This window comes from Rhea americana, unplaced genomic scaffold (assembly GCF_003343005.1).
Source record: "Rhea americana isolate MKP2758 unplaced genomic scaffold, rheAme1 scaffold_0, whole genome shotgun sequence".
NCBI classification, from domain to species: Eukaryota; Metazoa; Chordata; class Aves; order Rheiformes; family Rheidae; genus Rhea; species Rhea americana.
Genome location: NW_028185037.1, coordinates 697051 through 710812, shown reverse-complemented (window position 1 = coordinate 710812; position 13762 = coordinate 697051). Strand labels below are relative to the sequence as shown.

The 13762-nt window shown below is 41.2% G+C and overlaps 1 non-coding gene across 1 annotated transcript; it reads right to left on the bottom strand.

Annotated features, from left to right (window-relative positions):
* Positions 1–3600: 3600 nt before the first annotated feature.
* Positions 3601–3670, bottom strand: TRNAE-UUC (transfer RNA glutamic acid (anticodon UUC)). Its single transcript has one exon. It is a non-coding gene; the product is annotated as a tRNA-Glu (tRNA).
* Positions 3671–13762: the final 10092 nt, after the last annotated feature.

Genomic DNA, 13762 nt, shown 5'->3' with positions numbered 1-13762 from the left:
GTGAACTTAATTAACTTGCTTTACTTCACAGAAGGACTAGGTTATTGCTGGCCGAATGCTGCTAGCTTTTCATCGACAAGCCGCAGCTCCCGGAGCAGTTGTTAGGGGCTGCTCGTGGGAGACACGCTGGCGTTYGCTGCGGGACGAGACCTGGGATCCAGCCTCCGTCCCGCTCCGAGAGAGCGCTGCAAAGGTGAATTCGTGTAAGGCAAACCTGCAATTCCTTACTGGCAACGCAGTCAAGGGCAGTAGATTTTTCTCTGATGAGAGAGGCCCCCCCAAGAGACTCCACATGGGCTCCCCATGAAGCTAGCGCCACTTACATGGATGAGCTTTGTTCCTCTCCTTTCCCCTGGCAGTACAGTTCCACTTTGTAAACTACTAGCAATATTAAAAACGTGAGAGGTGGAATATATAGTTTCTGAATGGGAGACAGGTAGTTCAGCCCGAGCTAGCAAATTTCTTGCCTTGGACTGCCTGATCCCTGCTGCTGCCTTCCTGGTAGGTTTTACCCCCTCGTGGGGCTTTTGGGGAGAGTGAGGCTGCTGCAGAAATAGCAGCTCCTTTCCTACAGCGGCTGCCGARGTCTGCCAGTTCATGCCAGCGTTCATGCAAATATTTCAGGACATTAGAAACTGCACAAGATGTGTTGTCATATTTTGGTCTGAGAGGTGAGCCAGCATTTCAAGCTTTCTTGGGTGTTTCTCTTGGATGGGAGATGGATGATAATTCTCTGGTGCAATCCTGTTTATTTACAAAGAATAAACAGAGTCCACTTTCCCGAAACAGAGGAGGGACAAAAGCAAAAAGGGATTTCTTTGCTCAGAATCCCTGGCCAGCCTTTCCAGACAGCTTTTTGCTAAAAGGGAGTTCTGTTTTCTGCTTTTCTCTCTGGGCTGTGCCAGCAGCACCTCTTCAGCTCTGTCCTGCCTGCTTTCCTTTCCCAACACACGGACTCTGTGGCGTTCTCTCCCCATCACTCCCGCACCTCGCGACTTCTGTGGGAAACGTGCCTGCGGGTGCCTGCGTCGTGCAGCCCAGTGGCCGGACAGGCCAGGGCTCCCGGGTGTCTCGCTCCTCCTCCTGCAAACCACGGCAAAGCAAGGCAGAGCCCCCAGCACAGCTCCATACTCCCGGGCCGGGCACGGGCACGATAGGGCTGCCCGCTGCRAGCGTACCCGGGCAGCCTGGTGTCCCCCGCTGCTCAGGAGAGAGCTGAGCGGSGCTCAGCCCCAAGGAGTAAAGGTGGGCACAGAAGTATAACTGAAATTAARCCCTCGTAATGACAAGCGTCAGCCAGTCTTAATATACTGCAAGCTCTGCAAGATATGCCTGCACCAGTGGCTTTTGAGTTCAAGTCTCTATCCTATCATGCTTRTGATGAACGGGAATATCCTAGAGGCTCCGGCAATGCAGGTGCTCACTGCAGATACCAAGAAGAGGCTGACAGTAAGTCAGACTCAGCAAAAGTCAGAGATTGTCCTATGAGCAAACACGGAAACAGAGCCAGGACAGTGAAACGTTTGGCTTTTCCTCCTTCCTCCACACATCAGGTCCTTGCTCACCAAACGTTTGCTGCAAATGGAGTCCCTGYACTTCTTGGCTGCTCTCTGCACGTAAATGTACTACCACACTCTGCTGCYGCCTGCCACACGTGTACTTTCATTATTATATTCCTTTCATCCTTCTTTTGGGAATAACTCTATTATATGTTAATATAATCAATAAATTGCACTGAGAAAATTCTGTTGTGCCCCTGTAAAATCTAATCATTATTTCATGTTTATAATATATAGCTCTATACCTCTGATAYGTATTTATATAAATATGACTAAACACCATTTTTTGCTATGCTAGTAAAGCATTTTTCAAGATTTTTAGAAAGTTATTCTTGTACGCCAGAGTACTGTACAAAGCCTAACAGAGATCCCACTGCAGCCAGATGTTGCAGCAACTGCAAGTCAGTTCTGTGACAACAGGAATTCCCTTGTGCTTGTGTCTTTTGTGATACAGTGTTAACGTGACCTAGTTGCTCATCGGCTATATTGCTTTCACAGCTGCCTGGGCAGAGGGCCGTTTTCCTACCTTATGTGTCTCCATATATGATTGGTTGTGTTATGTCTATGACCAAATGCATGTGGCTGATATATCTGCCGTTTCAGTTAAATATATAAACTGTTTCACACTGTGAAGAAAACCTGTCACATTAATTTGCATAGCTTTTAGAGTATGCAGGAACAACATGCTTCTGCACTAAGCTCCTATTTTTAAATTTTGTGATCTCTTTAGTCTGTTGTTCAGAGTAAACTTTGGCTTCTGTTTGTCCATGTTGCTCTCCACTCAACATTCTGAGGCTGCAAGCAGTAGTAAAAGAGGGGCTTTGGACATCAAAGATACTCGTACATCTTGAAACTAGGCACTGTGCTAAACTCCCTTTTAATGCTTCTGTGGGAAAGTGTCTCCATATGTCATCCCTTGTATTTTCTTTGCTATTTAAAGTATTGCTTAATAGCACACTAAGCTGGTGGAAAACTATTTGCTTTGCTGGGTTAGTTCTGTTCTGGCTTAACACAGGGCTGGGTGTGCACCGGAGCCAGCAGAGGGGAGTGAGCGGGACYGTGCGCAGCCAGCGTGGGAAGCACCCTCTATCTCCTTAACCCTAACCCAGCTCCTTTGGGGCTGTCATTCCCAACTTCACAGCCTCTCCATCTGCTCCTCAGCAGTTACAGGCTCCTGTCATTTCATGCCTTCTTCTCTCTGTTGTCTTCTGATCCTCCCAGTGCTGTAGACACTCTTTTAACATRTCCTTTGGAAGATCATTCTTATGCTCTTCTGTAGGTTTTCAAARAGGTCCTTCAGATTTTGACTTCTATCTCCTTCCCATATTTCTCTATACTTCCTCTCTGGACAATTTCATCCAGAAACAGAAATACAGAAAACATTGCTATACTAACAACTCACAGGCCTACTGTGTGTCTGCCACCTTGTCCTCTGCCTTTCACTGGTCCCTTTCAAGCAGAAGAAGGGCCATGCTTTCCCATTTCTTAATGCTGGGCCACCYCATAGGCAGAAGCACAGAAGTCACAGGACCAGAAGGACAGTGMTTCTTTCTCCTTCAGTTCAGTTATTTCTCAGAACTTTTAATTCAACTTCCTTTAGATTCTCTATTTTTTAAAAATTTGGGCCCATTGTTTTCCCCTTCTTGTTTTTAATGACACATTAAATGTCTTGTATGACTTTTGTCCTCTTTACAGCTGTTACTTCTCCTCCTCTCCATCAGATGGTAATATTTGTCCTCTGTTTCCAGTGTCTGCACCTTTGGAGTGGCAGGGCCTGAAGGACTCCCTCAGTACCTTTCCTCAAGACCTTTTTGGTTACTGTGCACTCTTGGCTGCTGCTCTACTCCTCSAAGAAATCTGGTTAAGAGATGGACCCTTCAAAAAGAAAGTTATAAGGCAGACAAGACACTTTTTCAAACTACAACCTAGTTGTCATTATAATGATTATTTTGTCTGCGTTGTTACAGAGTCACAGAATCAGTAAGGTTGGAAGGGACCTCTGGAAATCATCTAGTCCAACCTCCCAAAGATTTCCTGGTGCTGGTTCCACTGGGGCTTGAACCCAGGAYCTTCAGCGTGAAAAGCAGATGTGATAACCACTACACTATCCCTTGAGAAAGGCTTATGTTAGTGAAAGCCCTTGTGGACAAATGCTTTAGTTTGGCCCTGAATCTCCTGCCCACGCTGGTGGAGTCCCTCCATCTGCCTGCAGGACATGACCAGAGTGCAGGGGGCTGTTTGCATGAATGCTTACGGCAGGCTCCTGCCTGTGCATTGCACAGTAACGCCTAAAGAAACTCTTTACCTTGCAGCCTGCACTCAACCCCACGTGCACTTTCTTATTATAGTATCCTAAGAGGAAAAGTTAGAAGCCTCCACATACAATATTTTTATAGATCACAACTTAAATAATATACAGAAAATTTCAAGGCTTTTGTTAGTGCTTACTTGTAATACAGCCTTAATAGGGAGGCTGCATTATCAAATGGTGACAAACTCCAACTCTAAAGCATGTGTGTGACCAAAGTAGTTATTCTGAAGGCTTTTTCTAAATTTTTCTCTTTGCCGTAAAGGAAAACAGTTTTCCCTCCCCGTCCAATTACATTGTTTTCCAAAGACTTACGCTGATAGAAAAATACTTTTGACCATATAGAAACAAAGTGCTCATTACCTGTTATCCACAGGATCTCACAGCACTTGCATCCAAAAAAGTAGGTCTCACAATTGCTCATGAGGCCAGMTGGGATTGCTATGTGAGATCTGCTTTGCAGTTAGGAAGGCTGAATAAGAAGGGATTTGATTAGGCTAATTACCCACACTTGAGAAGAGAGAAATTTTGGTCCATAGATTAAAACTTTCAGATAAATCAAATTCTACTCTCACTTTGTTGCAAGCGCAACTTTCTCTGTAGCCAAAGRGATGAGCACTGCTGTTCCTTTTAAAATTCAGTTTTATGGTTTTGAAAATTCAAATACATGTGAAAATATATCTCTGAGTTTTCTATCGAGGGACCCATTTTCCTGCGCTGATTTGAGCGGGGCTGTACCAGTAGGAGTGAGGATAGTACTTGCCTTGACCTTGTGTTTGTGCTTATGTTATTGCCCCTATTCGCTGAGTGGAAACTGGCTGGATTTTTTCCATTAGGAGGAGAAATTGATGATAGGAGTCAGGAATGTCTTTGGTTTATTTACAAAGCATGTGCTCAGGATCCTGCTTCTCCGAATGCAGTAGAAACAAACAACAGGCCGTTTTCTTACTCACAATTTCCGAGCTTTTGCTTCTATAGCAGATTGCTGCCCCAGCAGATCGCTGCCTCTCTGAGGTCACTGCTGAGCGCAGGTTCAGCRGGAGCTTTGTCTCCGTTTGGGTGGTATCTCCTCCCGCCTCCAGCCATCCCACTCAGGAAGGGACAACATTGCTCTTTCCATTTAACGTGAAATAAAGATGCCTGCATTATCTCCTCTGAGGTATGTGATTGGAGATTAAAAAAATGCACTAGCATGCTATGTCCCTAGAGATACAACAGAGAGGTGCACGCACGCGTAGCCTCCTAACCTTCAGAACGGTTGAATAGTTTGTAGCGTAACAGAATTGCAGAACTGTTTTGTAGTTGTGCAAATAATTTACTGTTCTCCATTCCTTTATTGTAGGCAAGTCTTCACACTAGTTTTACAGCCCMACAGCTTATCTCAGATCTGTGAACTTCTGACAAAGGAAAATAAATAAATGACGGGAAAAAAATCTTGACAGTTAAGTATCATTTCTGAATGCCTGCAACAAGACAATGTTCTCATATTTCAAACAAGTGCTAATTTTTATGGAATTGAGCCTGTCATTCTTTAGCTCTTCTTTTGATAGGAAGGTGCAGTGTGTAATGTCAGAAAGAGATTCTTCTCCCTGTGGGAAAAAAAAAAATCCCATAACTTTTCAAACCGAAAAGGTGGAGAATAAGGGCAAACAGTTATGCTGTACTGTATTTCTCCGCTTGCTGACTTAAAACTCTTTTCCACTTCAAGTAATATTTACATGTATCAAAGAACATAGGAATAGTTTTAATTGCAAGTGAAACCAAAAGCAGTCTTTCTTCAGGATCCCCTATACGAAAAATGAGAGCTGATGGCAGAAAGGTATTCTCACGGAGTGTAGCTTTGCAGTGTTTCCATATTTCCTTTCACAGGACAAATGGCTCAGAGCCTTGAGTGCACAAACGCTCTCTTTTTCTCAGACCTTTGTAAATCCCTGCTCTCTATGATTTACGTATCTTCATATGGAAAAATGATCAGATTGGTTCCATGTTAGATATGTATACACTATCCTAAAACAATTTWAAAACTATTAATAAGGTGTGACGAGAATTACATTTAGCACATTTACATCAAATAGCAGAACAGTTAATAATTTAATAAACTGATTCCTCAAACCTGGTTATTGGCCAATGAGAAAGAGATGTTTTCAGTGATTTGTTTYGTATGTTTATTGGATGCACATATTGCATGTATTTGTCAATAGCATTGAAAGCTGTGACTAGATAGGACAAAATAAACATTTTTAAACATGAACAGACTGCATTAGTAGCAGTGGAATGCATCTAGTTAACTAAAGACATTATCCTCAGGCACTAAAGAGATCATAATTACAGTTGCAACTCCACCTTCTGGCTTATTTTGCTCTGAGGAGTCCAAGAGTTTGGATTCTTTATTTTGAATAAATGTTGATGCTTCCTTCAGGGTCTGAAAAAGGAAAAATTGACAGCTACATTCCAAAGAAAGCTTAGCTGGATGGAAAATGACTGCTTGCAAGAGTAATGTGCTCTTTGTTTAGTGGTCCAAATCAGTATCATCACTTTAAAAGTGTGTAACTAGGATAAATATTATATGAGACCAAACAGTTCTCTTCATTACATATGTTAAAGATTTCCATATGAAAATAAGGGTATACATGTGAAATCACACGTGTGAGAAAAATACAGTGGAAAGCCCTTCTAGCCAGTGCAGTTTGGTCTACTTCAAAGAAGCACTGGGGGAACACAAGGATAAATGAATCAGTGGAGGTGTAGAGTGAAAAATCACTTTGGTTATTTTGGCAATATCAAAAAGTCTCAAGTTTTTCATGGTTTTCCCCTTCTTTGTTAGGGTACTGCCACAGACATTCTTCTATACTAAAGGCAATATTTTTAACACTTAAGTTTTCCTCTTAGCCAAACCTATATGTAGCAATTTATTTTCAATTTACTCTTAGTGGCTTCAGAAAAACATCCAAACTTTTAGGTACTTGGACAGAAGGGTTTTACGCATGTAGCTTTCTTTCAAAAAGGAATATACACTGATTCAGCTATAAACATCTTTCTGTATCCCTAGAAATCAACAGGAACTGCTAGTCAAGCACTGGATTTAATGGAAAAAGTTATAATCTCGTATAAAGACAAGCACCAGCAGTGGAGCAGTGATAAATGAATCTGTTCAGGCTCCCTGGCATGTAGATACTGCAGAATACATTTTACTGAAACAGTTTCCATATCATGTTTGGCCTCATGACTGTTCAATGGTAGAGGCCAAATCCTGTCCCCAATCAAATCTCTGCAATTCCCTTCAACTACATTGCAGCTTTCATCTGTTTTCTTGCATCAGATTCTTTCTGAGGAATTGAGTCTTGCCAAGCATCTTGAAGTTGTATTACCAAGAATGTTTCAAGCACAAATCTCTTATCATCATCATCAAAGACAAGCATCTTTGCCCACGTGCATAAAGGTTCCTTTACCCCAAATCCAAGGAAAAAAACTGGCTTTTATCAGTTTGGCTGTGATCATGGCCTTTAAAGGTACCTCGTAAACATAGGTGCTGAAGTGAACTAGGGTTTGGGTTTGGGAGAGAAATCAGTGTCAGTAGGAGTCTGTGAAATGTTTCCAGGTGAAGAGACCAATCTTGAGTGTGTCCGCAGAATGGCCCGTGTGCGGGGCTTGGGAACGACGGCCTGTCAGAGCTCATGGTGGGAGACCGAAATCAGAGCTGTGCCTGGGCACGGTCGCTGTTTCCCCCACYGCCCTCCCCTGGGTGCCTGCTCTTTCTTCCTTCCCTCTGAACAGAAACGAATGGGAGAGTGTCGTGGGCASGAATGGGCTAATCAAGGTGACAAGACCTCTCCGGACAAGAAAGGACTAATGGGGGGGGAAAAATGAGGAGCAACAGCAAAAAGGGCAGGAGTGCAAAGGRTGAGGGCTCAGGGTACCCAAGGGGCACCTGGAGCAGAGGACCCCTACAAAAAGTGCCTAAGTCACCACAAAGCCCTTCAAATGCCACAGCTAGTGTGCTGCACGTTGCTTAAAGACCTTTCCCGCCGTTGTCCCGTCCGTTCCCGCACCTCTGCGCCASTCGGCAAGCGTCCGAGGAACCGGCCCTCCGCTCGCCGTCCTGAGCCCTGGGYGATTCGGCTCCCTCCAGGGAGGGCTGCTCCCTGTGCGATGTGTTTTCGCAACGCTAACGCGTTATAAATCCCCTTGCAGGCCAGCCAGCCTGCCTGCGCTGGGAGCTTCCCCAGAGGAAGGACTGACTTCCGTGGTGCCCAAACATATTCCTAGGTGAAGTCTCTTCTAAGAGAAGCTTAAGGCCAGAGATGGGAGGGGGAAGGAGGGAAGCCTTGGAGAAAGAGCACTGATGACCAGGAGAGAAGAAAAGAGGAAGATATTGTCCCTTTCCCTACCAAGAGTGGGACTATTCTAGTTGAAGAGGGAACATCTGCAAAGTAGTTTTAAAATAATGTCTCTAAACAGCTCTGCCTAGCAGACATCAGTCAGGGCGAATCTGTCTTTCAGTTGCAGGCGCTGGAGCTGTATTTCTATTGTGTTCACAGCAATTCAGTCAAACCTCAGCTAATTTCCATTGCTGAGGGACTCTGAGAGAGGCAGGAAAGAAAGGAAAAAAACATAGTCTTCTGAAGAGATATGCAGAGAAAGAAAAACACATTTTGAAGAAAGACAAAAAATGCATAATAACGGACGAGAATAACAGAAAATATAGTCACCGTAATAWTTTTTTATATTTTTCTTTTATTTCTGTAGAGATTCTGTGACCAGAATATTCTAACTATGCACCTGTATTTTAATTATAACACACACAGAGGACACAACAACCTTATCTTCTTGCYTTTCTTTGCGTCACCTCTATGGGGAAAATGCCACAGCAAAAAATTATCTGACATGTTGCCATATCTCTTTGTGTTTTAAACCTGTCCAAGTTGAAAAAGTGAGGCAGTTTGTTTGACTTGCAGAAGGGGTTTTGGCTTTCTCCCTATGGAAATATGATTATAAATTCCTCCTGCATTTACTGCTGGCATATTATAAACAACTTGAGTCTGCTGATTACTCAGTTATGCAAGAATTCTTGGGTTATTTGAGAGTTAATACATCAGACTCTGTATAAAAGCGACATGCCTATTTTTTTAACATCTACAATCCAAACTAAAGGGGACTTCCATTTTTTCTATTGTTTTATTCTGTTGTTTTTTATTGCCAGTTTGGGGAGGAGGAAAGAAAATTCTGGGAGTTCCTGCCTCATACTCCCAAGCTGGTTGTTTTCAGGGCAATTTTTACCCATTTGCAGCTGGGCTGTGAGTATTCCTACACTGTGACAGCAATGTCTGTCTACATTTGGATATTAAAAACTGTCAGTGTCCTCATTTAAATCTCTAGGGCTCAGCCTCTGCATTTGGTCCAAGATTCTGAAAATCTTGGCCTCTGTCCTGATGCTTCTTGATGAATTGTAGGGCATGAAATAAATTACATTTTGACTATCCCATTTCACCTTAGTTGTGGCACGCCACATTATCTGTCACAGATGGGAAAAAAACATGTGAATGAATGTAATCCATTTATTGGTTTATGGTCACAAAGTCCTCAAGGGAGTGTTCCAAATCCAGAATGTTGGATTTGGTATTTCAGTGAGTTAGCAGAAAGCCATAGCTTCCTATTAACTATGCCTCTAGAAGTGCTTAAATGCATGGTAAGCGTATCAAAGGTGGGGGACAATCACACATATAAGTATTCTTATCAGGCGTTTTTTATGAACAACTTATTTATCAGAAACAAACTTTCTRAGATCGTCAAAATGCAACTGCCGTGCAAACTATCTGTATTGGGGTGACCCAGCTGAAGAACATAATTTCAGAAAACAGTGCTGGCCCATGGTACTGGTTCTACTGCATTACGCTGYATTCTGACGGTGTTTTATTTGTTCTGTTTTGATGTATTCTTACAAACCACACTTTTTTTGCCTATTATTAACATATCAGGGCAAACCTGAGCCTTAGGTATTTGGGGAAGTGGGAGTAAAGATGTTAGYTCGCTTTTTCTGCAAATTTCTCACAGGCTAAAAGTTTTCCTTCTTCAAAGAAAAAATAAAGTAGAAGTAACAACTGCAAAATGTACCCATGATGTCCTTTAAGTTTGCTTCAGTTTAATAATGAAAGGAGCACTCACATTGGTAGAAGACAGAATCTGAGTGAACTAGCAGTCTTCATTCTTTCAGTTTGGTTTGTCAATTGTGGAATCAGTTTTTCTGATAAAGTTTTTCTGACATTTGCCTGATCGGAAAGGGATGGAGACCATTACATTCATTTGCTAAAGTCACTGGGCATCCAGTAGTAGTTGGGTATCTCCAGGTCACATTGGATTCCCATCAATACTCTAAAGGCATAAAGTGTTTAGACCGGACCCTAGATCCCGTTTGAGAGAATTTACAAGTGAGGCATAATGTGTAACTTATTAAACTGATAGCTCAAGAATCAATTACCCATTGGTAAGAGGCTCATACAGCAAAGTAAGAACATACCAAAAAAAGAATGGTTTTAAATAGATTCCTATAGTCAGGCTATGTGGTCCACAACATTGAATGAAGAGACAGGAAAACCTGTTTTCTACTCTTGAGTCCACTGTCAGCTATTTAACAGTATGTTTATTAGTATCATCATTATTTGTACAGCAGTRTTACTTAGAAACTTTAAATACGGGGCCCCAGCTCAGCCGTTTCATATCTAAGGGTCAGTTTCCCTATCTCACAGTAATATTTTAGAACCATGTTGTTAGGTTGATTTGGCAATGTTTGTTGAGCACTTTGAAGAAAAAAGCAGTGTATTAAGGTATAAGAAGGGTTGTTATTTAAAAAAAAACTTCATTATTTTTCAAAAGCAAACAATTTTGGCAAGAAGATAAAAGGAAGAAAGGAAAAGGGAGTGCAGGACTGAAGACAGTATGTTCATTTTCTTCTCACTAGCCAGTAAACTCCTTAAGCAACACTATATTCTTTCATTCTCATTGTTCTATCACCCAGCCTCTTGCACTCAAGAGCAGTCATTTCATATCTGTATTTACACTTTTCAAGCCATACTCTCTGCTCATGCTTTTCAGTACTTTATACATTTATTTAAGGATCAATTCAGGGCACTTATTCCTCGTATTAGGAAAACACCTCACATTCACACATCACGGCCGTAACTGCAAAGCTATTATAAATCATAAGATATCACTGACACCCCCTCTTTCATCTTCACAAAGATGCAATGCTCTTTTCAGGGTTTTTGCTTTCATTTAGGCTGCTTTGCTACTTCCTCCTTGGAACTGAAATAAATAGCATTTCATTTCATTTCTCAGCCAATGTATTTGTTTCCTCCTGATAACACACAACAGCATGATTGCTAGTTGTTGGTGTACACAGGTCAATCCTGGCATCCCAGGCAATCAAAAGCTATTCTGCAAGGATGGCTACTTTATCAAAAGGCAATGCCCATACCAAAACCATTAATATAATTTTAATATGTTCAAAATATTACATGATGTCTACCAGTAACATTTTCTTTGTCTATATATTAGTTTGGGGCTGAAAATCAAGGAAATTCAACTAATGACATGACCCTTGTGTGCTTTGAAGAATGGGATAAAATGTTGACCTCRCTTTCAGTGAGTTTATGCTGAATTCAAGTAGCATGCATTAGGTAAATCTCCACTGAGAGCAGTAAGTAATTCAAGCTAATGAAAAAGGCATATGGAGTAACACTGAAAAGACACAAAGTCAAAGATGGAAGGAGGATGTTTAGAAGAGAGGTCAGAGGGGAAATGTCACAGGCAGCCAGAGGGGGGTGAAAGTTGGAGGATGTGGCTACAGAGATGCAGAGAGGACTATTTAAAAATAAGAAAAAACAAAGAAGATATTATCCATGTCAAGCCACGTTGGTAATTCTGTAACATACTTAAACTTCATCCACAAGTTACTGCTTGTCTGCTTATTAAGTCAATCCACTTGCTTTTTTAATTGACTGTATTGCTGATGATAAGCATGTAAATGTTTTGTGGTAATACTCTGTGCCACCTTCATTTCAAATATGATCCAGAGCTGAAGTAAGAAGAGATTAATGAGACTCTGTAGATCTTTTGAAATTTATTTTTTGACTGATTATGAAAAATAGAAATATAATTTTAAAGAGCTGCTAAATTGCCAAGAGCTTTAAACAAACAAGCAACAAACAATACCATCTAGACAGCACAGGTGAATCCAGCCACTGTGATTCAGYGGCTAGCATGGGACACAACTAGCTATACAATATTCTGACAAATTTGTTTGTATTTCTGCTTAAATTGCCATTAAGTCAATTGCTTGTTCTTAGTTATCTGATTAAAAAAATTTGTACATTAGCTAAACAGTCTCATGTGTTCCATGAAGCTGGTCACAAGATATTGACTTGACTGTGTATTAAAAACATGCTGGAAATAAGCCATTCGTCCTGCCTAATAATAAAAAGTCCAGTTACGTAAACTGAGTTAAGCCAATTTGTCTAGAATAAGAATTTAGTTTGTTTTAAAATGCACTTTCCAAAAGAACCCATTTCCTAATACATAAAGGGGAAATGGGCTCTTTTTGGATTAAAAAACATTATCTTCAGGGTTTGCAGCATTATGCCTCTACTGTGTGAACCTAGTATTCACATAGGGTTGTGTAATGGTAAAAGTATTTGGCTGGAACAGCCAGCTTTATGATTGACTGGTGATATTCTACTGAAGAAGATCTAAGCGAAGATAACATTTTCAAAAGAAAAATATTGCTGGCACTTGACTACCTGTTCTGTACAGCATTTATTCGCACTTGTCAACTAACCAAAATAAAACCTCTAACGCTGCCAATTTGTGACCTTCTTTGCTGTAAAATATTCTGTTACTAAATCAGCACTTCTTGCTGTCTGTGTTTGTCTTAAACCTTTTTGTGAAACAGTATCTACCTCCTTAGAGCCATTTACTGCTCTTTCTGTGTACGCAACGAGAGTTCTGTGCAAAGATCAAGGGGACATTAGGTGTAGTTACATCCAGGTGATAGTGATGTGGGGTTTACTTTAGGGTTGCTCATTTATTAGGATACATTTTGTGTGTTCTCACTGAAGGACAGCTCAGCGGTGTTGGAGCCTGAACTCATTGTCCTCAGCATTTCAAGGCTTTCTACACTGAATACTTAGGATGAGCCGGGTAAATGTTTCGAGGTTTTTTAAGGTAATGAATTAAAGACACATGAAGCTGCAGTGATACTTTACCAGTTTAATACAGCTGTAAACTGTAATGCCTGATTTCTCCTGACGAAATAATGAGAAGATGTAAAATTTCTCAGAATAATCTGTGTTGGATAGGAAGTGTTTTTGCCTATAGCTATGTTGTGCAAGGGCATGATTAAATCAAAGCTTATAAACTATAAAGTCAAAAGGGGACCCCTATGATCATCTGGCTTGGCCTCTTTTATAATACAAGCCATGGGACTTCCCTGAATKAATTCCTGTTTGAACTGGAGCACACAGTTTAGAGAAGCAGCCAATCTCATTTAAAATATTTCCAGTGATGGAGGGCCCACAGCAATTCTTAGTGAATTGTTTCAAGGAATAACTCTTCTCAGCCTTACCTTTTTGTGCCTTATTTTTATCTTTAATTTGCCTTGATTCAACTTCAGTCATTTAAGTCCTATTATGCCTTTGTCTGCTAGATTAACTCTGATTTATCCCTGCCACAGATACTTACAGAATGTGATCATCTCATCTCTTAGCCTATTCCTTCTTAAATAACAAATTAAACTCTACTTTTAAAATCTTTAGTCTATTGYTGCAAGATTTCCTCTCAGATTCTTTAACGAGACTCTTCTCCAAAGTCTGTGTAATCCTCGGCATCCTTTATGGATTGGGAA